A 16,577-nucleotide genomic window follows, 5' to 3' on the forward strand; every position below is an offset into this window, starting at 1 on the left:
TCAGTTTCTTTGAATTTGCTGAGAAAAAAAAATTTTTTTTTTTTTTGGACTGGCAGAGTTAGACAGTGAGAGAGAGAGACAGAGAGAAAGGTCTTCCTTCTGTTGGTTCATCCCCCAAATGGCTGCCACACCTGGCGCGCTGCACTGATCCGAAGCCAGGAGCCAGGTACTTCCTCCTGGTCTCCCATGGGGTGCAGGGCCCAAGCACTTGGGCCATCCTCCACTGCCTTCCTGGGCCACAGCAGAGAGCTGGACTGGAAGAGGAGCAACCCCAGACAGAACTGGTGCCCCGATGGGGACTAGAACCCAGGGTGCCGGCGCCACAGGCGCCGCCGAGAATTGTTTGTGGGCTAACATATGACTTGTTCTGGAGAATGTTCCACTTGCTGATGAGAAGAATATGTATTCTACAGCTGCCGGGTAAAGTGTTTCGTAGGTCCATTTGGTCTATAGTGTAGTTTGATGTTTCTTTGTTGATTTCTTTTGTCTGGAGGATCTGTCCATTGATGAAAGTGAGATGTTGCAATACGCAACCTTTGGAAAATTCATATTATGGAAAGATTATGCATGAATTTCAAAATTTTTTTGTAATAAAATCTTTTACTTCCCTTTTCTCGTGTACTTTATGAAGAACTTTTGTAAATCTAATACTGTTTGCTTTATATATTTGGCTTCTCCAGTGTTGTATGCATATATATTTATAATTATTATTTCTTGTTGAATTGATCCCCTTATCATTATATAGTGATCTTCGTCTCGTTTTACAGTTTTTGGATTAAAGTCTGTTTTGTTTGATATAACTGTGGCTTCTGCTGCTCACTGTTGCTTTTCATTTGCATGGTGTATCATTTTCTCTTCCTTCACTTTCAGTCTCTGTGTGACTTCCTCTCTTTTTTACAACTATATGCTATTTCATTGTTTGGATACCTTAGTGTATGTAATTGAAACCCTATTGATTGGCACTTCAGTTGTTTCAAATCATTTCAAAAATCTATTTCATTAGCAATCTCATTGTGAGGCCAGGCTACAGAAGTTAGTATACAGAAACCAAATATATATAAATGAAAAACTGCTAATCAAACCTTTGTTTTAATCTGAATTATGAGATGATGACTTCATAGTTACACTACCTTCATGTGCTCTCCCCTCTACTTTTTTTTTTTTTAATTAATTTATTTATTTGAAAGGCAGGGTTACAGAGAGAGAGAAGGAGAATGAGGTCTTCTATCTGCTGGTTCTCTCCCCAGATGTCTGCAACAGACATGACTGGGCCAGGTCGAAGCCAGAAGTTTCTTCCAGGTCTCCCACGTATGGCAAGGGCCCAAGCACTTGGCCCATCCTCCACTGCTTTCCCAGGCACGTTAGCAGGGAGCTGGATCAGAAGTGGAGCAACCGGGTCTTGCTTGAACCAGTGCCCCTGTGGGATGCTGTTGTTGCAGGTAGCAGCTTCACCTACTGCACGACAGCACTGGCCCCGGGAAAGCTTATTAAACCTGTGAAATATGTCTGGGTTCTTTGACACAAAGCATAAAAGGTTGACTGATTCATATTATTTTAGCTGCCGTTCTGCCATAAGGAAAAAGAATGGAATAAAGAAAGGATGGAGAAGAGTCAAAGTTTTAGTTAGAGAAAAAAGCACTGTATTGAGAATAAAGAAGCACGGATTTTGATCTATGTTCTGTTACTAATTTGGTCTGTTATTTTACTTTTCTGGGCCAACATTTCTGCACCTGTGAAATAAGAGTTTGGAGGTTTTAAAAAAAATCTCTGGGCCAGCACTGTGGCATAGTGGGTAAAGCTGTCACTTGTGATGCTAACATCCCATATGGGTACCAGCTTGTGTCCTGGCTGCTCCATTTCCTATCCAGCTCCCAGCTAATGGCCTGGGAAAATCAACAGAAGACAGGGCCCTGCTGCCTATGTGGGAGACCCAGATGAAGCTCCTGTCTCCTGGCTTCAGCCTGGCTCAGCCCTGGCTGTTGCAGTCATGTGGATTGTAAACCTGTGGGTTGAAGATCTCTCTCTATCTCTCACTCAATCTCTGTAACTCTGATTTTCAAATAAATAAATTAATCTTTAAAAAAAAAAGTCTGGAATTCTAAGGAAAAAGAAGTAAAGCAGAGATATTTCCAAGATCCCATATTGTTATCAGATTAACAAATGGTAGAGCTTATTATAGTTAGTATTACTGTGTAAAACATTACTCTCAGAATTAGAATCTTCAACCAGTCACTTTACTTTGTTTGTTATTTTACAGGTCAGAAGTATGGGAAAGGCCCAGCTGGGCCATTCTCACTTCAGTTCACTTGCGTGTTTGGTATCAGATGGGCTGCAGTCACCTGAAACCTTGACTGGGCTAGATGTCTAAGATGGTTCATTCGTGTGGCTGGCAGCCCATTCTGGCTTTCATTGGCGTGTCTGCACGTAGCCTCCTCCAGTACGGTGGTCCCAAGAGATCAGGTTTCCTGCATGGAAGCTGTCTTCTCCCAGAGTGAGTGTCCCAAAAGGGAGCCGTTGGAAGTAGTTATGGCCTTTTCTGCACCTCATCCTGAAAGTGACAGGGCATTACTCACCCTGTGCTCTGTTGATGAAGCAGTTATGTTATGAGCCTAAGTATTTTAATCTTTATTCCAGATTCTTGCCCCACAGAGATAAGAATTCAAAGAAGAGGCATAAATACAGTGCACAAGGAAGGGCAGGATTTATTTAAGAGAGAGAGAGAGAAAGCCTACATTCACACGTGCGTGTAGGCCACCACACACACAGAGTGGGCCAGAGAGCTGCCTATGAGGAGAGGGTGAAGGGCCAGAGTAGGATCCATCAAGGCTTTGGATGGTCCCAAAGCCAAGCGTGAGATAGGAGCGTTGTCCTAATTGAATATACAAACGGGTAGAGTCTAATGTGCATGAGGCTCTCTGGGGGTTTCCTGGCACATTCATCATGGCATCCCTTCCTAGTCCCATTGTATCATGGGAAAGTAGGTGTATTAGATTGACAGGTAATAGGATAATTATAAGACAGCCCTGGCAGAAATTCCGGATTGTGTATTGCTGCCTGACTCCCTGCATAATTTCCCTGTATCAGTTACAGCCATATGCATGTTAAAGGAGACAGGCTCTGGATCTCTTCCCCATAGGAAGAATATTGAAGAATTTGGGGGCCACGTGTCAAAAGTGGCACTTTAATTCTTCATAGAGAGAATAGGCTTTTTCTGTTCACAAAGTACTAAAGTTTATTCATTTATTGTTCTTGGTTGGGCAGCTGGCCTCTAGCAGCCATTATTGGCTTAGGCTCTGAAACTATGTTAGCAGGATAGGTATTATAAATTTCTCAGTGGGAATTTAATCTGGAGTAGAAATGGCAATAGCCTGAACTAATTTCCTGCCTTCCTGTTGTGTGCAGAGGACTTTGGACATTTACGCTTGGACATTGTACTCCATTTTGAATTTACTAGGTAATAAAAATAAAGTTCTTATCATTTCCTCTTCCCTAAGGTGATTAGTATTGCTAGTTTGCATGTGTGTGTGTGTACCTTCTCAGAGAGTCCATGCTTATATAGATCTTTTTAAACTTTTAGCATACTTTGCCCACTATTTTCTACCTTGCTTTTCTCACTTGAAATATATTTTGGTGGTAGTCCCATATCAATACATATACACTGCCTTTTAAACATTTTTTAATTAATTTACTTATTAGAGAGACAACAGAGAGAGTCAGCTAGACGGAGAAAGAGGGAGACAGATTGGTAGAGCTCTCATCTGCTGATTCACTCCCGAAATGCCAACCACTGGGACTGGCTTGGGTCTGAACCCAGGAGCCAGCAGCATAGTCTAGGTCTCCCAGGTGGGTGGCAGGGATTCATTTACTACTGTCTTTCAGGCTCTGAATTAGCAGGAAGCTGGCCTCAGGAGCAGAGCTGTGTATCAAACCCAGACATTTTGAAATGGGATGCAGGCATCTCAATCAGCATCAACAACTCCTCTACCGGGTTCCCCTGCCTCATTGTTTTAAACACTATAGTGGATTCCATTGTATGGATGCACCATAATTTGTTTAAGCCAATCTCCTGTAAACATTTGATTCTTTTCCATCTTTCTTTATAACAAAAAGTGTTCTTGTTCGCTTTGTACATGAGGAAGTATATCTGTGGGACAGATTGCTAGAAGTAAAATTGCTTGTTCCAAGGACATGTGCGGTACAAATTTTGTGCCAAATTGCTTTCACAGTGGTTGAACAAGTTTATACTGCCACCAGCAGTGTAATTTAATAGCAAGCTTCTCTACGTCAACCATTGGGCTTTCTTTTCTATGGGCTATTTTTTTTAAATGTTGATTTATTTATTTTCATCTACCTGAAAGGCAGAGTGACAGAGAAAGAGAGAGAGAAATTTTCCATCAGCTGGTACATTCCCCAAAGGGCTGCAACAGCCAGGCCAAAGGGCTGGGCCAGGCCAAAGCCAGGAGCCCAGAGATCCATCTGGATCTCCCACACAGGTGGCAGGGGCCCAAGCACTCAAGCCACCATCTGCTGCCTCCCAGGATGCATTAGCAGGAAGCTGAATCAGAAGCAGAGGAGCCAGGACTCAAACCTGAACTTGATACAGGTGCAGATGTGTCAAATGCTGGCCTAACTGCTGCACCACGATGCCTGCCCAAGTCTTTTTAAAAAAACTGATAGAGTCATTGTACATATTTGTGTTTTTTTTTTAAGTAAGGTACTTTTTTTTTTTTTTTTTTTTTTTTGAGAAACAGAGAAAGCATACTCCCATCTGCGGGTTCACTCTCCAAATGCCCACAAAGCCTGGAGCTGAGGTGACAGGAACCTAATTCCTGGAGCCATCCCCACTGCCTCCCAGGGTCTGCATAGCAGGAGCAGAGCAGACATTCCTTGTCTCATCAAATATCCTTACTTCCTAGTTAAGTGGGAAAAATAGAAGCTACTAGGACCCTCAGTTTGCTTCTTTCCTTTTGTTTTATTTAGAGGAGGAATCTTGCTTCCTGTCTAAATCTAGTGACAAATTTATAGTCTAATTCTCAGTGCCTTTACTGTATTTCATGGGTATTGCTCTGTTAAACTGGCTGTCTTTTGCATTCTCAACTTTTCCCTTTGTTCTGACTTCTTCCTGTTGGCATTTGTGCTCAAGTGTCTCTTATGGTTTGTTTGTTTATTTTGAAGAGACATTCCTAGGTTTGAAGGAACAAAAACTGTCCTGCATGCCTGGTGGATGTGCTGTCTCAGAGCAGTTAATTTGAAGGCAGCTTGAGAGTGTCCATCCATGCTTCCATCTTCTCAGTGAAGCCACTACAGATCTTACCAGGAGCTGTTTTCTTGCGATTTCTCTTTGTTGAATTCTTTCCTCATGTCTTTCTCTTTGTTGTTGTATTTCCTTAATTTGCTAATACATGCCTTTGACAATATCCTGACATGGTGAATAGGAGTTTAATTTTGAGACCTTGAATGTCTGAACACATCTTTATTCTTGTGTGGTTGTTAGGGCTATGTTTATAATTCTATTTCTAATTTATTATTATTATTACTATTTAGAATTTTGGGAGGGTGTGCTGTTATCTGGAGTTCTCTTTAATTTTGATCCCATTCTGATTTCTATAATTCTTTTGCTAATGAAGCTTTTAAGATATTCTTTTTATCCTTGATCCGTGATGTGATGTTAGAATTTTGTGTATATGATCTTTTTTTCATCCATTGCCTAAAACATTGAGTAAATTCTTTGATTTTTATCAGTCTTGGAAAATTTTCTCGGTTCTGAGAAATATTATTTTTGATAATTTTCCTTGTTTCTTTTCATTTGTTCTTTCTCTGTGACCTTCTGTATTGATCTACCAATTAACATTTTTCTCTCTTTTTACTCTACTTTCAGTGAAATTGTTTTAACTTCATCTGCTAACCCTTCTGTTGGATTTTTAAGTTTCTGCTATCATTTTTAATTTCTAAGAATTACTTTACCCATTTGTAAATATCTTCTTTAAAATCATGAGTCATTGTTGAATTTTATCAAATGCTTTTTCTGTATCTATTTACACCATGATATTTTCTTCTTTAATCTTATTGTGGTAATTTTACTAAATAATTTTTGGATGTTTAGCTATAAGGAAAAAAGGACGCAGATTGGTGTCTCCTCACATGGGGTGCCAAATGTAAGGAAGAGGGCACAGAACAGAGGAAGACGAGGTATGAGCTCACAGCCAGACTGAATTTATTCAAAGAAAATAAACCCGCAGAGGCTGACCAACTGCCAGTCTGCACACTGACCAAACACGTGGCAGAGGGCTCTGGCTGTAAATTTGTTGGGAAACAAGAAAGTTCAAGTGGGAGTGAGAAGGTGAGTGACTAAGGCAGTCCTCAGCTCTCTGTTCTGTTCCCCTTCGCTTACATTAACCACTCTTTCATTCTTGGAATAAACTTACATGATCATCTAGGGTTTTTTTATTCCATTTTTATATTGTATTTATTTCCTAATATTTTGTTCATTCCTATTTTATATATACATATGTTCATGAATGAGATCAGTATATGGTTTTCCTTTGTTGTTCTGCCTTGTATGGCTTTAGAATCAGTTATTCTAGTTTTATATGAAATCAGATGTAATCTATATAAATGGTTCATAAAACTATCCAGCCCTGATGTTTTCTTTTTTGATAGAATTTTTTAAGATTTATTTTATTTATTTGAAAGGAAAAGTTAGAGACAAAAGAAGAGACAGAGAGATCTTCCATCCACTGGTTCATTCCCCAAATGGCTGTAACAGCCAGGGCTGGGCCAGGCCAAAGCCAGGAGCCAGGAGTCTCCTCCAGGTCTCCCACGTAGGTACAGGAGCCCAAGTACGTGGGCCATCTTCTGCTGCTTTCCCAGGCACACCAGCAGGGAGCTTGACTGGAAGTGGAGCAGCCAGGACTCAACCAATGTATACATCACAATGCTGGCCCCTGTTGCTGGAATTTTTTTTAAAAAGATTATTTAATGACTAAAGGAGTAGTTTCTTTCATGGCAATCATTCCATTTCCTTCTCTTTTAATACTTTGGAAAATATATTCATATCAGTTCTTTTATTGGTAGTTTTAATATCTGCCTAAACAAAATAAGTGCTTAGAACTTTTAACTCATATACTATCTTTCCAACTTCTGTGCTGTTAATATATAATATGTTCGTGCTATTTTCTTACTCTCATCAAATAAAATTATTATTATCTTATACAGTCAGTGTTTATTTACAGTAACTCATAGGTATAAATATTTTGTCATTTTTTCTTGCATATCATATATTCTGTCTAGGATTATTTTCCTTCTACCTGAAGAATGTTCTTTGAAGTTTCCTTTGTTGAAGGTCTGTTAGTGTTAAATGGTTTTTTTCCTATAAGACTCTGATTTATCCTTGCATTCTTTTTTTTTTTTTTTTTTTTTTTTTTTGACAGGCAGAGTGGACAGTGAGAGAGAGAGACAGAGAGAAAGGTCTTCCTTTGCCGTTGGTTCACCCTCCAATGGCCGCCGCGGCCAGCACGCTGCGGCTGGCGCACCGCGCTGATCCGATGGCAGGAGCCAGGTGCTTCTCCTGGTCTCCCATGGGGTGCAGGGCCCAAGGACTTGGGCCATCCTCCACTGCACTCCCTGGCCACAGCAGAGAGCTGGCCTGGAAGAGGGGCAGCCGGGACAGAATCTGGCGCCCCGACTGGGACTAGAACCTGGTGTGCCGGCGCCGCTAGGCGGAGGATTAGCCTAGTGAGCCGTGGCGCCAGCCTATCCTTGCATTCTTGAAATGCAGTTTCACTAGATATAAATTCAGGTCAATAGCTATGTTCTTTCAGAATACCAAATATGTTATTTGTTATTTTTCAAATTCTGGTATTGTAAGTGAAGTCAGCCATGAATCTATTTGCCATTTCTTGGAAAGAAATCACTTTTATTCACTGTGGCTACTTTAAAAATCTCTTTGCTGTTCTTTAGTATTACTCTGATAAATGTAAATATAGAATTTTTTAAGTTTATACTTATATTTCATTGACTTTCTTATGTCTGAGTATGGGTATCTTCCAACAATTCTGGAAAATTCTCAGGCTTTATTTTTCTGAATATTGTGACTTTCTCAATCTCTTTCATATCTTCCTGCAGAATTTTTTTTTTTTCGATTTATTTTTATTTATTTGAAAGACAGAGTTAGAGAGATAGAGACAGAGAGAGAGGTCTTCCATCTGCTGGTTCACTCCCCAGATGGCCACATCGGCTGGAGCTGCGCTGATCCGAAGCCAGGAGCCAAGAGCTTCCTCCGGGTCTCCCACGTGGGTGCAGGGGCCCAAGGATTTGGGCCATCTTCTACTGCTATCCCAGGCCATAGCAGAGAGCTGGATTGGAAGAAGAGCAGCCAGGACTAGAACCAGCACCCATATGGGATGCCGGCGCTTCAGGCCAGAGCATTAACCCGCTGTGCTACAGCACTGGCCCCTGAATTCTAATTAGACATGTTAATTCTAATCCTATCTTCCATCTCTCTTACTCTCTCCTTGATATTTTTCAACTCTGTCTATCTTTGTTGCTTTGTAGATAGTTTCTTCACACCCATTTCCTACTTTATTGTTTTCTCTTTATCTATATTTAATCTGTTCATACCTTGAATTTATTTCAGTTATTTGTCCTTAATCATTTTTATAGTTTGGTTCCTTGCTCATATTTATAACACTTTATTTCCATAAATGTATTACATACAGTTATTTCTTGTGCCTTTATTTGCAAAATCTGAAGTTTGGATTTCCTCTGTCAGATGAGGCCTTTTGAGTATGTGGAAATATTTAAAGGATTAGACGTTAATCAAAATTGATAATGAAAAGTACTCTTAATTTATTGTTTTCTCTTGTCTGTGTATGTGAAAACAGTTGCTATGCAGTCTTGTACCCTAGGGGACCTAACAAAGGTTAGTTAATTATCATCAGCTGTCAGAACATGCTGTTCTGAGCAAAGTGCTATCCACGGGCCACCTATTTGGGGGATTCATGTGTAAGCATATAAAATTACCATTTGACTGTTTCAAAATGATTGGCCCACATTTCAAAAGCGAAAATAATAAGATTTAGAAAATCCTTCTTTCTCCCTGTTCACTCTTGCTCCCCACTTATAATCATTGTTGAAGCTTCCTATGAACCATTCCAGAAAAAGTTGGTGTCTGTGTATAGTACACTATTATGTATTATATTATATACAAGTATACACATATATACATATATTTATATCTTAACATTATGTTTAGACTACATTAGAGTACCTTGAAACCATTTATTTTATTTACATCTTTAATCAATAAATATGTAAAATCTTTTTTTCCTTTGGTTTGAGGTCCATTTTCTTTGTAGAGGAAAGAGAATACAAATTCCCAAATACCCGTTTTGTTTTTCTAGCCAATTTTTATTTTACTGCATTTATGTTGGGTTAAAATAGCAACATTTTTCCTTTTTAAAAACATTTTGCAATTTATTGTTTGTTTTTCTTTTATTTGAAAGGCAGAGAGACAGAAACAGATGGAAAGGTCTTCCATCTGTTGGTTCACTCCCCAAATGACTACAACAGCCAGAGCTGGGCCAGGCCAAAGGGAGGAGCTGGAAACTCAGCTCAGGTCTCCCATGTGGGTGACAGGGACTCAACTACTTGAACTATCATCTGTTGCCTCCCAGGGTATGCATTAGCAGGAAGCTGCAATTGGAAGAGGAGCTAGGACTTGAACCCAGGCCCTCTGATATGGGATATGGGAATCCCAAGTGGCGTCTTAACCTCTAACCATTTTCCTTTTTCATTTGAATTTAAAAATAATGAGGAGAATACTTGAAAATATTAATCGTAATTGTAGGTATTCAGTATTCCTGTGAGCAGTGTTTTTTTTTAGTTCATCTTTCTTGTTTGGTGTAGCCCTGTAGTTTCCCCCCACTAGAGGGCACTAAGATACTGTTTGTTTTTAGTTATCTATTTATAGAGAATTTAGGATTTTTTTTTTTTTTTTTTTTTTTTTTGGACAGGCAGAGTGGACAGTGAGAGAGAGAGAGAGAGACAGAGAGAAAGGTCTTCCTTTGCCATTGGTTCACCCTCCAATGGCCGCCACGGCCAGCACTCTGCGGCCGGTGCACCACGCTGATCTGATGGCAGGAGCCAGGTACTTATCCTGGTCTCCCATGGGGTGCAGGGCCCAAGTACTTGGGCCATCCTCCACTGCACTCCCTGGCCACAGCAGAGAGCTGGCCTGGAAGAGGGGCAACCGGGACAGAATCCAGCGCCCTGACTGGGACTAGAACCCGGTGTGCCGGTGCCACAAGGCGGAGGATTAGCCTAGTGAGCCGCAGCGCCGGCCTTTTTTGTTTTATAAAAGAGATTTATTGTTTATTTGACAGGCAGAGTTACAGAGAGAGGGAGACACATAAAGAGAGTCAGACGTTCCATCCACTAATTCACTTCCCAAATGGCCAAGGCTGGGCCAGGCCAAAGCCAGGAGCCTGGAACTCCATCCGGCTCTCCCACGTGGGTGCAGAGGCCACTGGGGCTGTCTTCAGAAGCTTTCTGAGACGCATTAGCAGGGAGCTGGATAGAAAGTGGAGCAGCCGGGGCTCAAACCAACTCCGTGATTTGCAATGGTGGCTTAGCCTGCTGTGCCACAATGCCATTCACATGTTTTCTTATTTGTCCCACAGTATAATATGAACATAGTCTTCATCCTGAGATTACTTTGTGTTTGTTTGGGGTATATGGACAATTAAGGTGCCTTGCATGCTAACAATTTTACTTTGAAGACTATTTTTTTTGCTAATTGCTTAGTGAAGAAAAGGACAGGGAGGATATGGACCAATGAGAAAGAATTTGGAATTTTTTCAACCCTAGTTATCATATTTTGCTTATTCTGCAATAGGTATTGACCATGAAGGGCAAAGGATTAGGGTATAGGTCAAAGGGACAAAATAAAGAGTCTAGAAACAGACCCACACCTATACAGTCAGTTGAGTTTTGACAAAGAAGCCAAGGTAAGTCAATGGGGGGAAAGATATTGTTTTAATAATGGTACAGGAACAATTAGATATCCGTTTTGGGGGAAAATGAACTTTGAACCATACCTCATTCCATGTATAGGAATTTACTTAAAATGGATTATAGACTAGAAGAAAACAAAGGGGAAAATCTTGATGACCTTGGTATAGGCAAAATTTTCTTAGTAAATACAAAATAAAAATTCTAAAAGGAAACATCTTGATAAATAGAATTCTTAAAAATTAAAAACAATTTTTTTTCAAGATTTATTTTACTTATTTGAAAGAGTTACAGAGAGAGGTAGAGACAGAGAGAGAGAGGTCTTCCATCCGATGGTTCACTCCCCCAGAGGGCAGCAATGGCTGGAGCTCTGCCGATCCGAAGCCAGGCGCCAGGAGCTTGTTCTGGTCTCCCACATGGGTGCAGGGGCCCAAGGACTTGGGCCATCTTCTACTGCTTTCCCAGGCCATAGCAGAGAGCTGGATTGGAAAAGGAGCAACTGGGACTAGAACCTGTGCCCACATGGGATGCTGGCACTTCAGGCCAGGGCGTTAACCTGCTGCGCCACAGTGTCGGCCCTAAAATTAAAAACTTTAAAAGAAACTTTAGTAAATAAGGGAAGCCACAAACTAAGAGCAAATATTCACAATAAACATACCAGATAAAGGTCTGTTTTCTGTAATACGTAAGGAATCTTAACAACTCAGTAATATGATACATAACTCAGGTTTTAAAATGGACAAATGATTTGAAAAGACATAGGTGCCGTATGAATGCCAATAAGTACTCAACTTCATGAGCTATTAGGAACATGCAAATTAAAACCCTAATGAGATCCTGCATACCCACTGAAGTGACTCAAGGTTGAAAGACTGACAATAGGTATTATTGGTGAGAGTGTGGAGTATTGTAATGCTCATGCATTGCTGAGGGAAATCATTTGCCACTTCTTTATAAATTCAATATATACTTATCAAAAGACTCAGTAATTCTGTTCTTACCCAAGAAAATGAAGCCCCATAATTACACAAAGACCTTACAGAGATGCATATGGCAGCTTAATTCATAATGGCCCCAAAGTGGAAATACCACCAGATGTCTAACAAGAAAATGGATAAATAAATTATGTTACAGGGCCAGTGCTGTGCATAGTGGTAAAGCTACTGCTTGCGGTGCCAGCATCCCATATGGGCACTGTTTCATGTTCTGGCTGCTCCACCTGTGATCCAGCTCCCTGTTAGCGTGCCTGAGAAAGCAGTGGAAGACGGCCCAAGTCCTTGGGCCTCTGCACCCCTGTGGGAGATGCAGAAGAAGCTCCTGGTTCCTGGCTTTGTATTGGCCTAGCTCCAGCAGTTGAGGCCATTTGGGGAGTGAACCTGTGGATGGAAGGTATCTCTCTCTCCCTGTAACTCTGCCTTTCAAATAAATAAATAAAAGAAAGAAAGTTCAGTTTAAAATAAATCAATAATGTTATACCCATATAATATTACTCAGCAGTAAAAAAGAATGAACTACCCATAGAACAATAGGATTGATTCTCAAAAACATTATGCCAAGTGAAAGGGTATAATTCTGTCGGTGGTACATTGATGTGGAAGAGATTCGTGAATAGTAAGAAAATGATGGGTTCACTGGATAGAAGACCCTGAGTTCCATGTTGGGACTACTTCTGCAAATGAAATAGTGGGATAGGAGGAAGTGGTTGTAGGCTGACTTCAGGTTTCCCAGAGTGGAGGTACAATTGTTGAGACAGAGAATGCAGGAGGAGGAGCAGGTTTTGGGGGGGGGGGGTACTCTGATAAGTCCAGTTCTAGACAGGCAATGTTTGAGGATCCCATGAGATGTTTAAGTGGAGATGTCCAACAGGCAATTGAATATGTAGATCTGAGATCTGAGCTGTAGAGATTTAGGACTTATCCTGATGTAGATGATAGGTGAAGAGATAATTAGAATGTGTGTGAGAGAGAAGGGAAGGGTGTGTGGTATCTTTTTTTCACAACCAGATTGTTTTTGATGGTTGTTGGTAGTGTTTTATTTTGTTGTTGTTTACGATTTATTTATTTATCTGAAAGTCAGAGTTATAGAGAGAGAGAAGGAGAGGCAGAGAGAGAGAGAGAGAGGTCTTCCATTCTACTGGTTCACTCCCCAATTGGCCCCAATGGCTGGAGCTGTGCCGATCTGAAGCCAGGAGCCAGGAGCTTCTTCCAGGTCTCCCACGTGGGTGCAGGGGCCCAAGGACTTGGGCCATCTTCTACTGCTTTCTCAGGTCATAGCAGAGAGCTGGATTGGAAGTGAAGCAGCCGGGTCTCAAACCGGCATCCATATGGGATGCTGGCGCTTTGGCCAGGGTGTTAACCCACTGTGCCGCAGTGCAGGCCCTATTATTTTGTTGTTTTTAAGATTTATTTATTTGTTTGAAAGAGTTACAGAGAGAGAGATAATTTCCATCTGCTGGTTCTCTCCCCCAAATGGCTGCAATGGCCAGGACAGGGCCTGGCTGAAGTTAGGAGCCAGGAGCTTCATTCATGTATCCCATGTGAGTATAGGGCCCAAAGACTTGGGTCATCTTTCACTACTTTCCCAGACACATTAGTAGGGAGCTGGATCAGAAGTGGAGCAACCGGGACACAAATCAGCATCCATGTGGGATGCTGAGGTTTAACCCACTCTACCACAGCTCCAGCCCCTTATTTTTTTTTTGCCTTCAGTATTCTTTTTTTTTTTTTTTAAATATTTTATTTATTTATTTATTTGAAAGGCAGAGTTACAGAGAGAGGTCTTCTATCTGCTGGTTCACTCCTCAAATGGCCACAACAGCCAGAGCTGGTCCAGGCCAAAGCCAGGTGCCAGGAGCTTCTTCCAGGTCTCCCATGTGGCTGCAGGGGCCCAAGCACTAGGGCCAGTGCCCTTATGGGAGGCTGGCATCACAGGCAGTGGCTTTTCCCGCTATACCTCAGTGCTGGCCTCTTTTCCTTCAGTATTCTGTCTCCGTTTCCAAATAAGACCTAGGAAATATAACACAAGAATGGTGAAAAGAGAAAAAGTCCTGTTTTTCCTACTTCCTATTTTATGCCTTGAGTGAGTACACTTCTAAGCCTCATTTTTTTTTCACTGTTAAACATAATTGTATCAAGAGAATGAGAAGACAAGCCACAACCTGGGTGAAAATATTTGCAAAAGACCTATGTGATAAAGGAAAATTATGAACAATATAAAAAGAACTCTTAAAACTTAAGAAAGCAAACAACCTGATTCAAAAATGATCAAAAGACATGGAAAGGGCGGCACCGTGGCTCACTTGGCTAATCCTCTGTCTGTGGCGCCGACACCCCAGGTTCTAGTCCCAGTTGGGGCGCCAGATTCGTCCTGGTTGCTCCTCTTCCAGTCCAGCTCTCTGCTGTGGCCCAGGAGGGCAGTGGAGGATGGCCCAAGTGCTTGGGCCCTGCACCCGCATGGAAGACCGGGAGGAAGCACCCAGAAATGCAAATTAAGACAACAAGGAGATACTGTCACTCACCTGTTAAGAAGGTGACCAAAATCCAGTACCAAACAGGGATGTGGAGTAACAGGAACTCTGATTCATTGGTGATGGTACTGCAAAATGGTACAGCCACTTTGGAAGACAATTTTGCAGTTCCTTACAAAACTACACATGTTTTTAGCATTTAATCCAGCAGTTGTATACCTTGGTATTTAACCAGAGGAGCTAAAAACTCATTTCCACACAGAAACATACACTCAGGTATTTATAGCAGCTTAATCTATAATTGCCAAAACTTGAAAACAACAAACATTTCTCTTAGTAGATGAATGAGTAAATACTCAGACAATGGAATATTATTCAGCTTTCAAAAGAAAAGAGTTAGACTTGGAAGAAGTTTAAATGTATGTTGCTAAGTAAGCAAAGCCAATCTGAAAAGGCATGATTCCAACTTATGATCTGGAAAAGGCAAAACTATATAGGTAGTAAAAAGAACAGTGGTTGCCAAGGGCTATGGGGAAGAGAGGGATGAATAGGTAGAGTACAGAGGGTTTATAGGGCAATAAAACTGCTGTGTATGATACTATAATGGTGGATGCATGTTATTATAAATCTGTCCAAACCCGTACATTGTAGAACACCAAGAATGGATGCCGCTGTAAACTCTGGGCTAATGATGTATCAGTGTAGATTCACTGATTGTAACACTTTACTGATTGTAACACTTGTGCCGCTCTGGTGTAGGATGTTGGTAGCGGGGGAAGTTGTATATGTACGGAGCAGAGGATGTATGGGAATTCTCTGTATGTTCTACTCAGTTTTGCTGGGAACCTAAAGCTGCTCCCAAAAAAACAAAGTTTATTTTTTAAAAAAGAGCAGCTATCATAAGAAACCGGAGACGAGTGAGCTAACTCAGGACAACTGGTCCAAACTCATAGTCACTATCTTTATCGTCCACTGTGGCTGCTGCTTAACAGGAAGATTTTGCATCCCTCCCCCGTCTTCTGCATCTCCATCATGTTTTCTTTGCAGTGGTAGTGGACAATTCCAGTTATCAGAAAGACAGAATTGTAGTGTGATGAATGCATGGTTATAAGTGCCTGGACTTTTAGGTTGCCAGGGAGAGAAGTGATAAGTAAAAACACCCAAACCCAGTTACTTTTATTTTTTTTTAAGATTTATTTTATTTATTTGAAAGAATTGCAGAGAGAGGGAGAGTCAGAGAGAGAGTTCCTCTATCCACTGCTTCACTCCCCAAAATGGCCACAACGGCCAGGGAACCAGGGGCTTCTTCCTGGTCTCCCACGTGAGTTCAAGGGCCCTAACACGTGGGCCATCCTCTGCTGCTTTCCCAGGCTCACCAGCCTGGAGCTGATCGGAAGTGAAGCAGCCAGGACTCAAACCGGTACCCATATGGGATGCTGGTGCTGCAGGCATTACCTGCTACATCACAATGCCAATCCCAAACCCAATCATTAAAAGCCATTTATTTCACTATTCTAACAAACAGTTAAATCTCCTTTCAGTTGTTGTCTTTGCTTTTGCACCTAACTACCAATTCATACCTGAAAACTTTTCAAATATACACTGTATGTTAATCTACTTTGAGTACTAGGGCCTCCTTTTCTTGTATACTCCAAAATAATTTCTGAAAATATGGGAGAAGAATATTGGGTTAAACTCATATTTATATATATATATAATATATATACACAAAACTACATATATATAATATATATGCTGTATATATAAAAATATATATACAAAAACTAAGGTGAATAACTGGCTAACTTCTCTAGCTAATGGATATTCTCCTTTCCTTTCTTATTGCATGCAGATTTTTGAGGGGAAATGGTAAATATAATTTTTCCCAAAGAGAAGAAATAACACTTTTGGAAGCTTATCCTCCAGATGTTATCACACACGTGTGGAATTTCCTATGTGGAAGAATATCTATTAGAGCATTCAATCATGGTGATAGGAAAATGGCAAAAGACAGAAACGATCTACATGTCCATTGGTAGGGTACTAATGAAATAAACACTGGTCCATCTATAAAACAGAAAAATGGGCAGAAGTTAAAAAG

At 40.9% G+C, this 16,577-nt stretch overlaps 1 protein-coding gene across 4 annotated transcripts in view; it reads left to right on the forward strand.

Moving 5' to 3' along the window:
- Positions 1–16,577, forward strand: part of AHCYL2 (adenosylhomocysteinase like 2) — a 228,156-nt gene that overhangs the window by 104,252 nt on the left and 107,327 nt on the right. The window lies entirely within an intron of this gene.

Source organism: Oryctolagus cuniculus, chromosome 3, assembly GCF_964237555.1.
Source record: "Oryctolagus cuniculus chromosome 3, mOryCun1.1, whole genome shotgun sequence".
Classification (NCBI taxonomy): domain Eukaryota; kingdom Metazoa; phylum Chordata; class Mammalia; order Lagomorpha; family Leporidae; genus Oryctolagus; species Oryctolagus cuniculus.